This window comes from Lates calcarifer, unplaced genomic scaffold, assembly GCF_001640805.2.
Source record: "Lates calcarifer isolate ASB-BC8 unplaced genomic scaffold, TLL_Latcal_v3 _unitig_5015_quiver_857, whole genome shotgun sequence".
In the NCBI taxonomy this organism is placed as follows: domain Eukaryota; kingdom Metazoa; phylum Chordata; class Actinopteri; family Centropomidae; genus Lates; species Lates calcarifer.
In genome coordinates this window covers 4,679-19,295 of record NW_026117236.1, presented here as the reverse complement: position 1 = coordinate 19,295, position 14,617 = coordinate 4,679, and the positions used below count along the sequence as shown (strand labels likewise).

Genomic DNA, 14,617 nt, shown 5'->3' with positions numbered 1-14,617 from the left:
ACCTCGACCTTGCCCTAACCCTAACCTGACCCCCGCCCCTGCCCTAACCCTAACCTGACCCTGGACCCTGCCCCAACCCTAACCTGACCTTGACCTAATCCTATTACTATGTTGGAGGACCCAACTCTAACTAGTAAAGCTATAAACCCCCCCCCCCCTCCCGGTTTTCAGGAGGAAGAGCCCCCAATATGCCAATATGGAACCTATAAAAAAATATATATAAAAAAACATTGTATATATGTGTGTATGTATATATACATATATAAAGATAAAATAGACAAAGATCAAAATAATACATGTTGCCAGTGCATTAGTGACATCTAGTGGTGTCCCCTTCCCCTAACCTAACCTTGCCAGAGCCTTGTCTTTGTTTGATCAATTTTAACAGATAAATGAATAACCTAAGGCTCCAATGGAGTAATCACTTTTCGCTTACAGATGATAGTATATATAGAAACACCCCCTTTTGTAAATTTTTTTTTTCTCTCTTCTTTTTCTTTTTCTTTTATTGCCCCACCTCCTTTCAATCTCTTATTATCTTACCTTTTATTTCTAGGATCCACCCTCATGGACTTGATCTATATGAATCTATTATAAAAGGAAAAAAAAGAATATCAATTGTTTTAAATCCAGTTGTACCTTTAAAAGGAGGGGCATAAATTTAAATAACACCCCCTGAGAAAGGGTCCCCTGCAGGACCAATCACCTACCAGGTACTGCCCCCAAGATTACTTACATAGAGGCCTGGATCCTTCACTCTCTTCTTGCTCCCCTGAAGAAGCCTTCCAGGCGAAACGTTGGGACCTTCTTTCCTTTAATCCTCTGAGAGAGACTAACTTCAGACAGGTTTTCTCACTAAAAAAGAGAAAATACTTTTTTAAGCTTTTATAGTGCAGGTTTTGTTTCATTTTTTCTAATGTTTTATTGTTTTATTACTAGTTTTGGTGGGTACATACACAAACAGGGTCTAACCAGAGGACTGAGGCTTGAGGCCTAATGGATCTGGTCTCAGGCCTGGATCAGCAAATGGGTGAGTGTTGTCTACTAACCTACAGGAAAAAGAGTGTGCGCACACAGAAGATTATACAACATCACGTTTGAAGACTCTACACAACTCTCCCCAGCTAATCCAAGCATCGACACAAACCTCAACTATTTTAAACAAAACTCATCCCCTGTTTGGATGGATTCCCCACCCTGAAGGACTTTTTATTATTTATTTATTTTATATCTTTTATTTTCTATTTATGATTGCCCTGCAAGGATATTTTTGAATCCTGATTTTTTTTACACACGTGTCCCCCTGTTTTGGTAATACAGGATTATCACGGAGCCTTATTGTTTTCTACTGCACTGTAAGTCTTTGCTAAGTATTTTAAGCTAACCTAGTGTGCTGTTGTCTCCTCTCTTATCTTCCCTACCCCTTTCTCTTTTAATCCTTTTGTTCCCCCCTTGTTTTAGTATCCTCTTTTAAGTATCTCTTATGCTCATTTAATTTGGTTTTTATTTAACCAGATCTGTTTAAATGAAATTTAATCATTAATTTAATTATTGTTTCATTTTAACTGACTGATTACCTAATTTTATTTTTTATACTATCATCTGTTTAACAAACCCTCTGCTTTTCACTACGGATCTCTTAGCAGCACAGCCACCATGTCCTTACCCCTGAGTAACAGATTTGAAGTGCTGGCTCAACCAAATAGCCCGGGTAAGTGTGGGACTGCGGAACAAAATCTACTCAAGCCAGCCCCTAGGGAAACTGCCTCGGCTCCTCCAAATGACCCTCAGGATCTAGACCTAACAAAAGTATATTTGAAGATGTTACAGGCCATTCACCACTCCGAGATTATTGCTAGGGCTACACAGCAAAACACAGCCCTAATGGGTATGATGAAGAAAGCAAATCAACTGACTCACTTCATTAAACCAGCAGTTCCTAATCCGGCAACTCTGGAAAGGGTTAAAATAAACACAGATCAATGGCTGAACAATAATTTAATAATCCTGGCTGACCATTATGATGCCTTATTAGCATCTCTTTTAGCACAGGTGATAACCTTTCAACCAGCAGCCTTAAGTAAAGCCTTAAAATGGGCTAAACTGAGATATGGACCTCGACTTACCGACAGCTCCATAGACACCCTGAGAACCATGGTGCTCCAAGGGCAACCACAGGTGGGCCCGGAGAGTGTGGAACCCTCTCTACAGGATTTTCCACCTCTCCCCACTCCAGATCAGGCGGCACAGGCCAAACTATCCCCAATGCACCAGCCATCCCTTCCCCAGCCTCTCAAGACACACCTGGAACAGAGACCAAGCCACAGGAACAAATTAACACATATTAAAATGCACAAACATAATAAGGCCCATAGCCCTACACAGGAGCAGTCCAAATCAAATAATATCACAGCGACTGCCCAGGTACACGATTTACCTACCGCCATTACAATATCGTTTGAAAACTTACCTGACAACATTAAATCACCAACTCTAGATCCAGACAGGGACAGCCGGCCTCTGAGTTCCCCGCTTGCCAAACCACAGGAACCGGTGGAACCCACACCGGCTCATCCACACACTGCAAGAATGAATATCGCTTCTCCTTTGCAGATACCTCCTGTATCGACAGCGTCATCCACTCTTCTGGAGGGCTGTGGCATGAAACACAGGGGGGCCCCCCTGCAGACCTTTGAGGACCCCCTAACGCTGTCCCAGCCACAATCCCCTAAAATAGAGGAGAAAGAGAGAATTAGCATCCAAAAACATGCTAGGGTCACAGTCACTAAACTCCCCATCACACACTATAGCAATGTAGCAGTAGCAGTAGCAGGTTCAGATGCTGTTTCCTCCAGTCCTTTACCTTCTCAAATCACTGTCTCCTCCTCTCCCCCTCCAGCTCCAGAACCACGGTCTAAGCAGCCGGAGCAGCTGCGGCCTCCTACAGACATGGGTGAACAAGCTCAAAAACCAAACCTAAATAACCAGGATGTGATGATGGCAAATTTTTCAGAAAGCAAAAATGCACGAAAACTTGCACAATCTGAATCCTGTTGTAAGAGCACCTCACCTCGTCTGCACTCTGGGGCCGCGGTGACCTCCGACTGTGAACCCACAGGTCCACCAGAGAACGGAGCATAAAATTAGGAATTGGCACCTCACACCTAGAAAAGCTATTATAATAATAGGAGATTCAAATCTAGCTCGAGTGCCACAATTTGCCAGTGAAGAAATCCAGATGGACAGCTTCCCTGGAGCACAATTCCATCACATAGGGGAGATTTTGAAAAAACTTCCCCCTACCAAAACAGTAAAAACAGCAGTTTTGTCAGTGGGTTTGAATAACTGCCTAAGACGGCAACAGCCACTTACAATTATAAAACAACTTAATGCACTATTGAAAATAGCAAAGGAAACGTTTCCCAATGCCCTGATCTATATACCAATTATTAACATCAGCAACAGACTGGAGAAACAGCAAAAGGACCTAATAACACACCTGAATAGCTATATAGAAAAGAAATGCACTTACCTGTCAGAGATCAGTCCACTCCACTTCAAGACTGAGCCAAGAGATCCAGTACACTGGACTAAGGAGACGGCCGAGAAAATAGCTGAACACTGGGTGGATCAATTAAACATGTGAGTGGGGAGCAGTGCACTACAGCAACTCCCCAAAACTCAAACATCACCAACCTCTGCTCTTCCTTTAAACTAAACTACCTAGAAAGGGAGATTTTAAAGAGGGGACTCACATTTATTCCAACACCCAGACCACCAGATCCTGACCAACTGCGCAGTGATCTACACACTTACCATAGAAGATTAAAAATCTTGGATCATTTCCACTATAACACAGAATTCCCACACATTCCATTTACAACTAATTCCACCTGGGAACCTGCCTTTGAATCTCTGGCGGAGCCCATCCAAGAACTAATCCGGAAGGATGAGGAATGCCTCTCCCGTTTTAGAGCCTCCTACAGGGCAAAATTAAACATTACAGGGATTCAAAGAAAGGCACTCTCTGCACTCAGCAAAAGACAGGATATAATCATAAAACCTGCAGACAAGGGAGGACAAATAGTCTTACAGGATAGATTTAATTATCTCCTGGAAGCAGAAAGACAGCTCAACAACACAACCTATTATGTCCCCCTGGAACAACCTCTGCAGGCAGAAACACAGCATTTGATTAGGAAAATAATTACAAAATTATATGAAGATAAATATATTAAGGCTAAACAGATGACCTACCTCCTTGGCCCAGATAATCCGCGTTCCAGACTATTTTATCTACTTCCTAAAATCCATAAACCACCAGATACCTGGACAGTCCCGTTCCAGGTGCCTGCAGGTAGACCCATTGTAAGTGACTGTGGCTCGGAATCATATCGTATAGCAGAGTTCATCGATCATTACATAAACCCATTAGCGCAAATCCATCCAAGTTACATTAAGGACACTTATGAATTTGTAAAGAAATTGCAAAATTTAACAGTACCGATAGGTACACTTTTATTTTCAATCGATATAGATTCCTTATACACAAACATTGACACGACTTTAGGGCTACAGGCGGTGGCAAAAGCGTTACGCAAAATGCCGGACCCCGATCGCCCCGATAATGTCATTCTCCAACTTTTGGAGATCACATTGACCAGGAATGATTTCCAATTTAATAATAAACATTATCTGCAAGTCTGTGGATGCGCTATGGGTAGAAAATATGCCCCCTCATATGCCGACATCTATTTAGCCGACTGGGAGGAAACGGCATTCAAAAAATGCCACACACTCCCGTTATTATATTTCCGCTATCTGGACGACATCTTTGACCTTTGGAGTGAATCCCTAAATTCATTCCATGAATTTTTAGCAGTCCTAAATTCCCACCACCCGAAAATAAAGTTAAAACAAAACTTACAAACACAGGAGATTGAATTCCTGGACACGCGGATCTTCTTCCATAATCACACTGCCCACTCGAAACAGCTGGCCACCAAAGTACACTTCAAAGAGACCGACCGCCACACCCTTCTACACAAGAGCAGTTACCACCCCAGACACACATTTAAAGGGATCATCAAATCACAATTAATAAGATTCCATAGGATATGCACTTACCAGCAGGACATAGATGAGGCTACCTCGACTCTGTTCACAGCCCTTAGACCCAGAGGTTATTCCAGCCGTCAATTAGATCGGAGGTCAGAAACTCATTCAAAAATAAAAAAGATTATAAAACAGATAAGAGTAGTCTCGCACTTGTCCCGTTGGTGTTAACATATTCCCAGGACCTTTCAGGTTTAATTTCAGGCTTAAAGGCCAATTTCCACCGGGCACAGGAATTAATCGACCCCTTGAATAATTTCCGCCCGATTACAGCCTATAAAAGAAATAAAAACCTATCAGACATACTGGTTCACACACGATTTGATCATTCCAAAAACAACAGCACAGACACGTGGTTACTCAGATACTCACCGTATATAGTAAATAGCCATTCAGGGCAGGGAGCTACAGTAACATTCAGATGTACTCCACAAACCACCAACTTGATCTATATGATCGAATGTACACACTGTAATAAACTTTATATTGGGGAAACAGAAAAAACAGCCAAAACCAGAATCTCACAACATCTGTACCGTATACGGGGAGGTTAGGGTACATCGATCCTACATAGGCATTTCATCCAAGTTGGCCTGGAATTTTTGAAATATAGAATCCTGGATAGCAAACAGACCTGGTCCAAACAACAGAGACGTCGAATTGAACGACAATGGATACAAAAAATAAAAACGATCGATCCACTGGGCTTTAATGAAAAATACAATTAAAATCCTACTTGTGTATTGTGGGCTCTTCCTCTTCTTCTTCTTCTTCTTCCCTTTCCGTGTCCTTTATGACCGCCTTTAATTTTCTAACAAAGCACGATTGGTCTATTAAGGTCAATTAACAATATCTCTGCTAGAATGTGAATACCCGGTTTACATGAGACCCCGGAATAAATAGCACTTATAATCATCTGGTGGTTGGATGTGAATGCATGTATTTAGGTGTTTGTGTGTGTATAGTTATATGCACACGAATGCATATAAATTGTATTTATATAAATAAAATAAATATTTTACTAATTTAGTAACAAATCAATATAAACAATAGAAATAACTTATATTTCTGTCATAATAATTGAGCATGCTTTTGGATACTAATATTATGCATGAATTTCGATTTCTTGCCCCCAGTTTCCCTTTTACGGCAACTACTAAAAATTGTGTGTTGCGTTCAATGCATGCTCGGTTGTTTGAGTGTTTTTCCTTTCCCACTCACCCTCTCTTTTTTCCTGTTTCCTTATATTCCATATCATCCACCAATCATTAATTTCGTCCACGGGGTCTACGGCGAAGCCGAGGAATCCCCCATAGCAGCCAAATAATTCTCCCATGGCAGGGATTCCCCTAGATAACTGGAAAACACATACATATATACAAATATAAACACATTTCTAACAACATGGAAGGGTATGCATCTAATTACGCTCTCTTTTTTGCTAAACAAACATTGTTTTAAATTAAAAATGATTTTATGTGTTATGTTTTATTCAGCATGATGTATATATCTTATTATATTTTATTGTGTGGAGATGCATGTTTAGCACTCTTTTATGTACAGCACTTACCTGTATATAGCACTTACCTGTGTATAGCGTTTCCTATGTACAGCACTTATTTTACATTTTTTTATTGCATGATTTTTATTGCATGATACTTAGATTACAGCTCTTTATTGGATGCTTACCCTTTCTACTTATGGATTTACTCCCCCAGCAGTTGGATATCCCACCTCACTTTTTTTAGGGGGATCATGCCTGGAAATATTCCACTGGTTATTTCAGAACTTGGCAGTCTTCATCGTGATCTGGAGTCTTCCCTTCCTCCAGACCCCCCCCCCCCCCTTTTTTTTTTTAAAAACCTGCACTTGGAACAGACCCTGGAACCTATTTTGATTTTAATACTTTTACACAGACCCTGACCTTCAACCTAACCGCCTGACTCCTACTCTGACCCTATACATGACCTGATCCCTAAAACCTAACCATTCAACTTGTACTGAGGCCCTAACCCTAACCTGACCTCGACCCTGCCCCAACCCTAACCTGACCTCGACCCTGCCCCAACCCTAACCTGACCTCGACCCTGCCCCCTAACCCTAACCTGACCTCGACCCTGCCCAACCCTAACCTGACCTTCGACCCTGCCCCAACCCTAACCTGACCTTGACCTAATCCTATTACTATGTTGGAGGACCCAACTCTAACTAGTAAAGCTATAAACCCCCCCCCTCCCGGTTTTCAGGAGGAAGAGCCCCCAATCCAGGTCCAACAGGATCTCCAGAGTTGAGGATCCCTAACACAACCTATTGATGTGATTGAAAAAAAAATATCAGGGATATATAAAAATTCAACATTTTCACAAATAATACTCCCTGTCCTAATAGGCTGTGTTTTCCTCACCCCTCCTTGTCCCCTCCCTTTACTTACCTTCATATCCTTTCAAAACTTGTACTCTCCTCTCACTGAACCAGCTCCGGACCATTTATCAATCTGCTTTTTCTCCATGAGCCAATATGGAACCTATAAAAAAAATATATAAAAAAAACATTGTATATATGTGTGTATGTATATATACACATATACAGATAAAATAGAAATAAAGATCAGTATAATACATGTTGCCAGCGCATCAGAGACATCTAGTGGTGTCCCCTTCCCCTAACCTAACCTGACCTCGACCTTGCCCTAACCCTAACCTGACCCGCCCTGCCCTAACCCTACCTGCCCGCCCTGCCCTAACCCTAACCTGACCCTGGACCCTGCCCCAACCCTAACCTGACCTTGACCTAATCCTATTACTATGTTGGAGGACCCAACTCTAACTAGTAAAGCTATAAACCCCCCCCCCCTCCCGGTTTTCAGGAGGAAGAGCCCCCAATATGCCAATATGGAACCTATAAAAAAATATATATAAAAAAACATTGTATATATGTGTGTATGTATATATACATATATAAAGATAAAATAGACAAAGATCAAAATAATACATGTTGCCAGTGCATTAGTGACATCTAGTGGTGTCCCCTTCCCCTAACCTAACCTTGCCAGAGCCTTGTCTTTGTTTGATCAATTTTAACAGATAAATGAATAACCTAAGGCTCCAATGGAGTAATCACTTTTCGCTTACAGATGATAGTATATATAGAAACACCCCCTTTTGTAAATTTTTTTTTTCTCTCTTCTTTTTCTTTTTCTTTTATTGCCCCACCTCCTTTCAATCTCTTATTATCTTACCTTTTATTTCTAGGATCCACCCTCATGGACTTGATCTATATGAATCTATTATAAAAGGAAAAAAAAAGAATATCAATTGTTTTAAATCCAGTTGTACCTTTAAAAGGAGGGGCATAAATTTAAATAACACCCCCTGAGAAAGGGTCCCCTGCAGGACCAATCACCTACCAGGTACTGCCCCCAAGATTACTTACATAGAGGCCTGGATCCTTCACTCTCTTCTTGCTCCCCTGAAGAAGCCTTCCAGGCGAAACGTTGGGACCTTCTTTCCTTTAATCCTCTGAGAGAGACTAACTTCAGACAGGTTTTCTCACTAAAAAAGAGAAAATACTTTTTTAAGCTTTTATAGTGCAGGTTTTGTTTCATTTTTTCTAATGTTTTATTGTTTTATTACTAGTTTTGGTGGGTACATACACAAACAGGGTCTAACCAGAGGACTGAGGCTTGAGGCCTACTGGATCTGGTCTCAGGCCTGGATCAGCAAATGGGTGAGTGTTGTCTACTAACCTACAGGAAAAAGAGTGTGCGCACACAGAAGATTATACAACATCACGTTTGAAGACTCTACACAACTCTCCCCAGCTAATCCAAGCATCGACACAAACCTCAACTATTTTAAACAAAACTCATCCCCTGTTTGGATGGATTCCCCACCCTGAAGGACTTTTTATTATTTATTTATTTTATATCTTTTATTTTCTATTTATGATTGCCCTGCAAGGATATTTTTGAATCCTGATTTTTTTTACACACGTGTCCCCCTGTTTTGGTAATACAGGATTATCACGGAGCCTTATTGTTTTCTACTGCACTGTAAGTGCTTGCTAAGTATTTTAAGCTAACCTAGTGTGCTGTTGTCTCCTCTCTTATCTTCCCTACCCCTTTCTCTTTTAATCCTTTTGTTCCCCCCTTGTTTTAGTATCCTCTTTTAAGTATCTCTTATGCTCATTTAATTTGGTTTTTATTTAACCAGATCTGTTTAAATGAAATTTAATCATTAATTTAATTATTGTTTCATTTTAACTGACTGATTACCTAATTTTATTTTTTATACTATCATCTGTTTAACAAACCCTCTGCTTTTCACTACGGATCTCTTAGCAGCACAGCCACCATGTCCTTACCCCTGAGTAACAGATTTGAAGTGCTGGCTCAACCAAATAGCCCGGGTAAGTGTGGGACTGCGGAACAAAATCTACTCAAGCCAGCCCCTAGGGAAACTGCCTCGGCTCCTCCAAATGACCCTCAGGATCTAGACCTAACAAAAGTATATTTGAAGATGTTACAGGCCATTCACCACTCCGAGATTATTGCTAGGGCTACACAGCAAAACACAGCCCTAATGGGTATGATGAAGAAAGCAAATCAACTGACTCACTTCATTAAACCAGCAGTTCCTAATCCGGCAACTCTGGAAAGGGTTAAAATAAACACAGATCAATGGCTGAACAATAATTTAATAATCCTGGCTGACCATTATGATGCCTTATTAGCATCTCTTTTAGCACAGGTGATAACCTTTCAACCAGCAGCCTTAAGTAAAGCCTTAAAATGGGCTAAACTGAGATATGGACCTCGACTTACCGACAGCTCCATAGACACCCTGAGAACCATGGTGCTCCAAGGGCAACCACAGGTGGGCCCGGAGAGTGTGGAACCCTCTCTACAGGATTTTCCACCTCTCCCCACTCCAGATCAGGCGGCACAGGCCAAACTATCCCCAATGCACCAGCCATCCCTTCCCCAGCCTCTCAAGACACACCTGGAACAGAGACCAAGCCACAGGAACAAATTAACACATATTAAAATGCACAAACATAATAAGGCCCATAGCCCTACACAGGAGCAGTCCAAATCAAATAATATCACAGCGACTGCCCAGGTACACGATTTACCTACCGCCATTACAATATCGTTTGAAAACTTACCTGACAACATTAAATCACCAACTCTAGATCCAGACAGGGACAGCCGGCCTCTGAGTTCCCCGCTTGCCAAACCACAGGAACCGGTGGAACCCACACCGGCTCATCCACACACTGCAAGAATGAATATCGCTTCTCCTTTGCAGATACCTCCTGTATCGACAGCGTCATCCACTCTTCTGGAGGGCTGTGGCATGAAACACAGGGGGGCCCCCCTGCAGACCTTTGAGGACCCCCTAACGCTGTCCCAGCCACAATCCCCTAAAATAGAGGAGAAAGAGAGAATTAGCATCCAAAAACATGCTAGGGTCACAGTCACTAAACTCCCCATCACACACTATAGCAATGTAGCAGTAGCAGTAGCAGGTTCAGATGCTGTTTCCTCCAGTCCTTTACCTTCTCAAATCACTGTCTCCTCCTCTCCCCCTCCAGCTCCAGAACCACGGTCTAAGCAGCCGGAGCAGCTGCGGCCTCCTACAGACATGGGTGAACAAGCTCAAAAACCAAACCTAAATAACCAGGATGTGATGATGGCAAATTTTTCAGAAAGCAAAAATGCACGAAAACGTTGCACAATCTGAATCCTGTTGTAAGAGCACCTCACCTCGTCTGCACTCTGGGGCCGCGGTGACCTCCGACTGTGAACCCACGGTCCACCAGAGAACGGAGCATAAAATTAGGAATTGGCACCTCACACCTAGAAAAGCTATTATAATAATAGGAGATTCAAATCTAGCTCGAGTGCCACAATTTGCCAGTGAAGAAATCCAGATGGACAGCTTCCCTGGAGCACAATTCCATCACATAGGGGAGATTTTGAAAAAACTTCCCCCTACCAAAACAGTAAAAACAGCAGTTTTGTCAGTGGGTTTGAATAACTGCCTAAGACGGCAACAGCCACTTACAATTATAAAACAACTTAATGCACTATTGAAAATAGCAAAGGAAACATTTCCCAATGCCCTGATCTATATACCAATTATTAACATCAGCAACAGACTGGAGAAACAGCAAAAGGACCTAATAACACACCTGAATAGCTATATAGAAAAGAAATGCACTTACCTGTCAGAGATCAGTCCACTCCACTTCAAGACTGAGCCAAGAGATCCAGTACACTGGACTAAGGAGACGGCCGAGAAAATAGCTGAACACTGGGTGGATCAATTAAACATGTGAGTGGGGAGCAGTGCACTACAGCAACTCCCCAAAACTCAAACATCACCAACCTCTGCTCTTCCTTTAAACTAAACTACCTAGAAAGGGAGATTTTAAAGAGGGGACTCACATTTATTCCAACACCCAGACCACCAGATCCTGACCAACTGCGCAGTGATCTACACACTTACCATAGAAGATTAAAAATCTTGGATCATTTCCACTATAACACAGAATTCCCACACATTCCATTTACAACTAATTCCACCTGGGAACCTGCCTTTGAATCTCTGGCGGAGCCCATCCAAGAACTAATCCGGAAGGATGAGGAATGCCTCTCCCGTTTTAGAGCCTCCTACAGGGCAAAATTAAACATTACAGGGATTCAAAGAAAGGCACTCTCTGCACTCAGCAAAAGACAGGATATAATCATAAAACCTGCAGACAAGGGAGGACAAATAGTCTTACAGGATAGATTTAATTATCTCCTGGAAGCAGAAAGACAGCTCAACAACACAACCTATTATGTCCCCCTGGAACAACCTCTGCAGGCAGAAACACAGCATTTGATTAGGAAAATAATTACAAAATTATATGAAGATAAATATATTAAGGCTAAACAGATGACCTACCTCCTTGGCCCAGATAATCCGCGTTCCAGACTATTTTATCTACTTCCTAAAATCCATAAACCACCAGATACCTGGACAGTCCCGTTCCAGGTGCCTGCAGGTAGACCCATTGTAAGTGACTGTGGCTCGGAATCATATCGTATAGCAGAGTTCATCGATCATTACATAAACCCATTAGCGCAAATCCATCCAAGTTACATTAAGGACACTTATGAATTTGTAAAGAAATTGCAAAATTTAACAGTACCGATAGGTACACTTTTATTTTCAATCGATATAGATTCCTTATACACAAACATTGACACGACTTTAGGGCTACAGGCGGTGGCAAAAGCGTTACGCAAAATGCCGGACCCCGATCGCCCCGATAATGTCATTCTCCAACTTTTGGAGATCACATTGACCAGGAATGATTTCCAATTTAATAATAAACATTATCTGCAAGTCTGTGGATGCGCTATGGGTAGAAAATATGCCCCCTCATATGCCGACATCTATTTAGCCGACTGGGAGGAAACGGCATTCAAAAAATGCCACACACTCCCGTTATTATATTTCCGCTATCTGGACGACATCTTTGACCTTTGGAGTGAATCCCTAAATTCATTCCATGAATTTTTAGCAGTCCTAAATTCCCACCACCCGAAAATAAAGTTAAAACAAAACTTACAAACACAGGAGATTGAATTCCTGGACACGCGGATCTTCTTCCATAATCACACTGCCCACTCGAAACAGCTGGCCACCAAAGTACACTTCAAAGAGACCGACCGCCACACCCTTCTACACAAGAGCAGTTACCACCCCAGACACACATTTAAAGGGATCATCAAATCACAATTAATAAGATTCCATAGGATATGCACTTACCAGCAGGACATAGATGAGGCTACCTCGACTCTGTTCACAGCCCTTAGACCCAGAGGTTATTCCAGCCGTCAATTAGATCGGAGGTCAGAAACTCATTCAAAAATAAAAAAGATTATAAAACAGATAAGAGTAGTCTCGCACTTGTCCCGTTGGTGTTAACATATTCCCAGGACCTTTCAGGTTTAATTTCAGGCTTAAAGGCCAATTTCCACCGGGCACAGGAATTAATCGACCCCTTGAATAATTTCCGCCCGATTACAGCCTATAAAAGAAATAAAAACCTATCAGACATACTGGTTCACACACGATTTGATCATTCCAAAAACAACAGCACAGACACGTGGTTACTCAGATACTCACCGTATATAGTAAATAGCCATTCAGGGCAGGGAGCTACAGTAACATTCAGATGTACTCCACAAACCACCAACTTGATCTATATGATCGAATGTACACACTGTAATAAACTTTATATTGGGGAAACAGAAAAAACAGCCAAAACCAGAATCTCACAACATCTGTACCGTATACGGGGAGGTTAGGGTACATCGATCCTACATAGGCATTTCATCCAAGTTGGCCTGGAATTTTTGAAATATAGAATCCTGGATAGCAAACAGACCTGGTCCAAACAACAGAGACGTCGAATTGAACGACAATGGATACAAAAAATAAAAACGATCGATCCACTGGGCTTTAATGAAAAATACAATTAAAATCCTACTTGTGTATTGTGGGCTCGTCCTCTTCTTCTTCTTCTTCTTCCCTTTCCGTGTCCTTTATGACCGCCTTTAATTTTCTAACAAAGCACGATTGGTCTATTAAGGTCAATTAACAATATCTCTGCTAGAATGTGAATACCCGGTTTACATGAGACCCCGGAATAAATAGCACTTATAATCATCTGGTGGTTGGATGTGAATGCATGTATTTAGGTGTTTGTGTGTGTATAGTTATATGCACACGAATGCATATAAATTGTATTTATATAAATAAAATAAATATTTTACTAATTTAGTAACAAATCAATATAAACAATAGAAATAACTTATATTTCTGTCATAATAATTGAGCATGCTTTTGGATACTAATATTATGCATGAATTTCGATTTCTTGCCCCCAGTTTCCCTTTTACGGCAACTACTAAAAATTGTGTGTTGCGTTCAATGCATGCTCGGTTGTTTGAGTGTTTTTCCTTTCCCACTCACCCTCTCTTTTTTCCTGTTTCCTTATATTCCATATCATCCACCAATCATTAATTTCGTCCACGGGGTCTACGGCGAAGCCGAGGAATCCCCCATAGCAGCCAAATAATTCTCCCATGGCAGGGATTCCCCTAGATAACTGGAAAACACATACATATATACAAATATAAACACATTTCTAACAACATGGAAGGGTATGCATCTAATTACGCTCTCTTTTTTGCTAAACAAACATTGTTTTAAATTAAAAATGATTTTATGTGTTATGTTTTATTCAGCATGATGTATATATCTTATTATATTTTATTGTGTGGAGATGCATGTTTAGCACTCTTTTATGTACAGCACTTACCTGTATATAGCACTTACCTGTGTATAGCGTTTCCTATGTACAGCACTTATTTTACATTTTTTTATTGCATGATTATTTATTGATGATACTTAGATTACAGCTCTTTATTGGATGCTTACCC

At 41.2% G+C, this 14,617-nt stretch overlaps 1 long non-coding RNA gene across 1 annotated transcript; it reads right to left on the bottom strand.

Moving 5' to 3' along the window:
* Positions 1–7,285: 7,285 nt before the first annotated feature.
* On the bottom strand, positions 7,286–9,438 carry LOC127140821 (uncharacterized). Its single transcript, XR_007811301.1, has 4 exons — positions 8,768–9,438; positions 8,548–8,666; positions 8,354–8,398; positions 7,286–7,639 (listed from the first exon to the last, which is right to left on the bottom strand). It is a non-coding gene; the product is annotated as an uncharacterized LOC127140821 (long non-coding RNA).
* Positions 9,439–14,617: the final 5,179 nt, after the last annotated feature.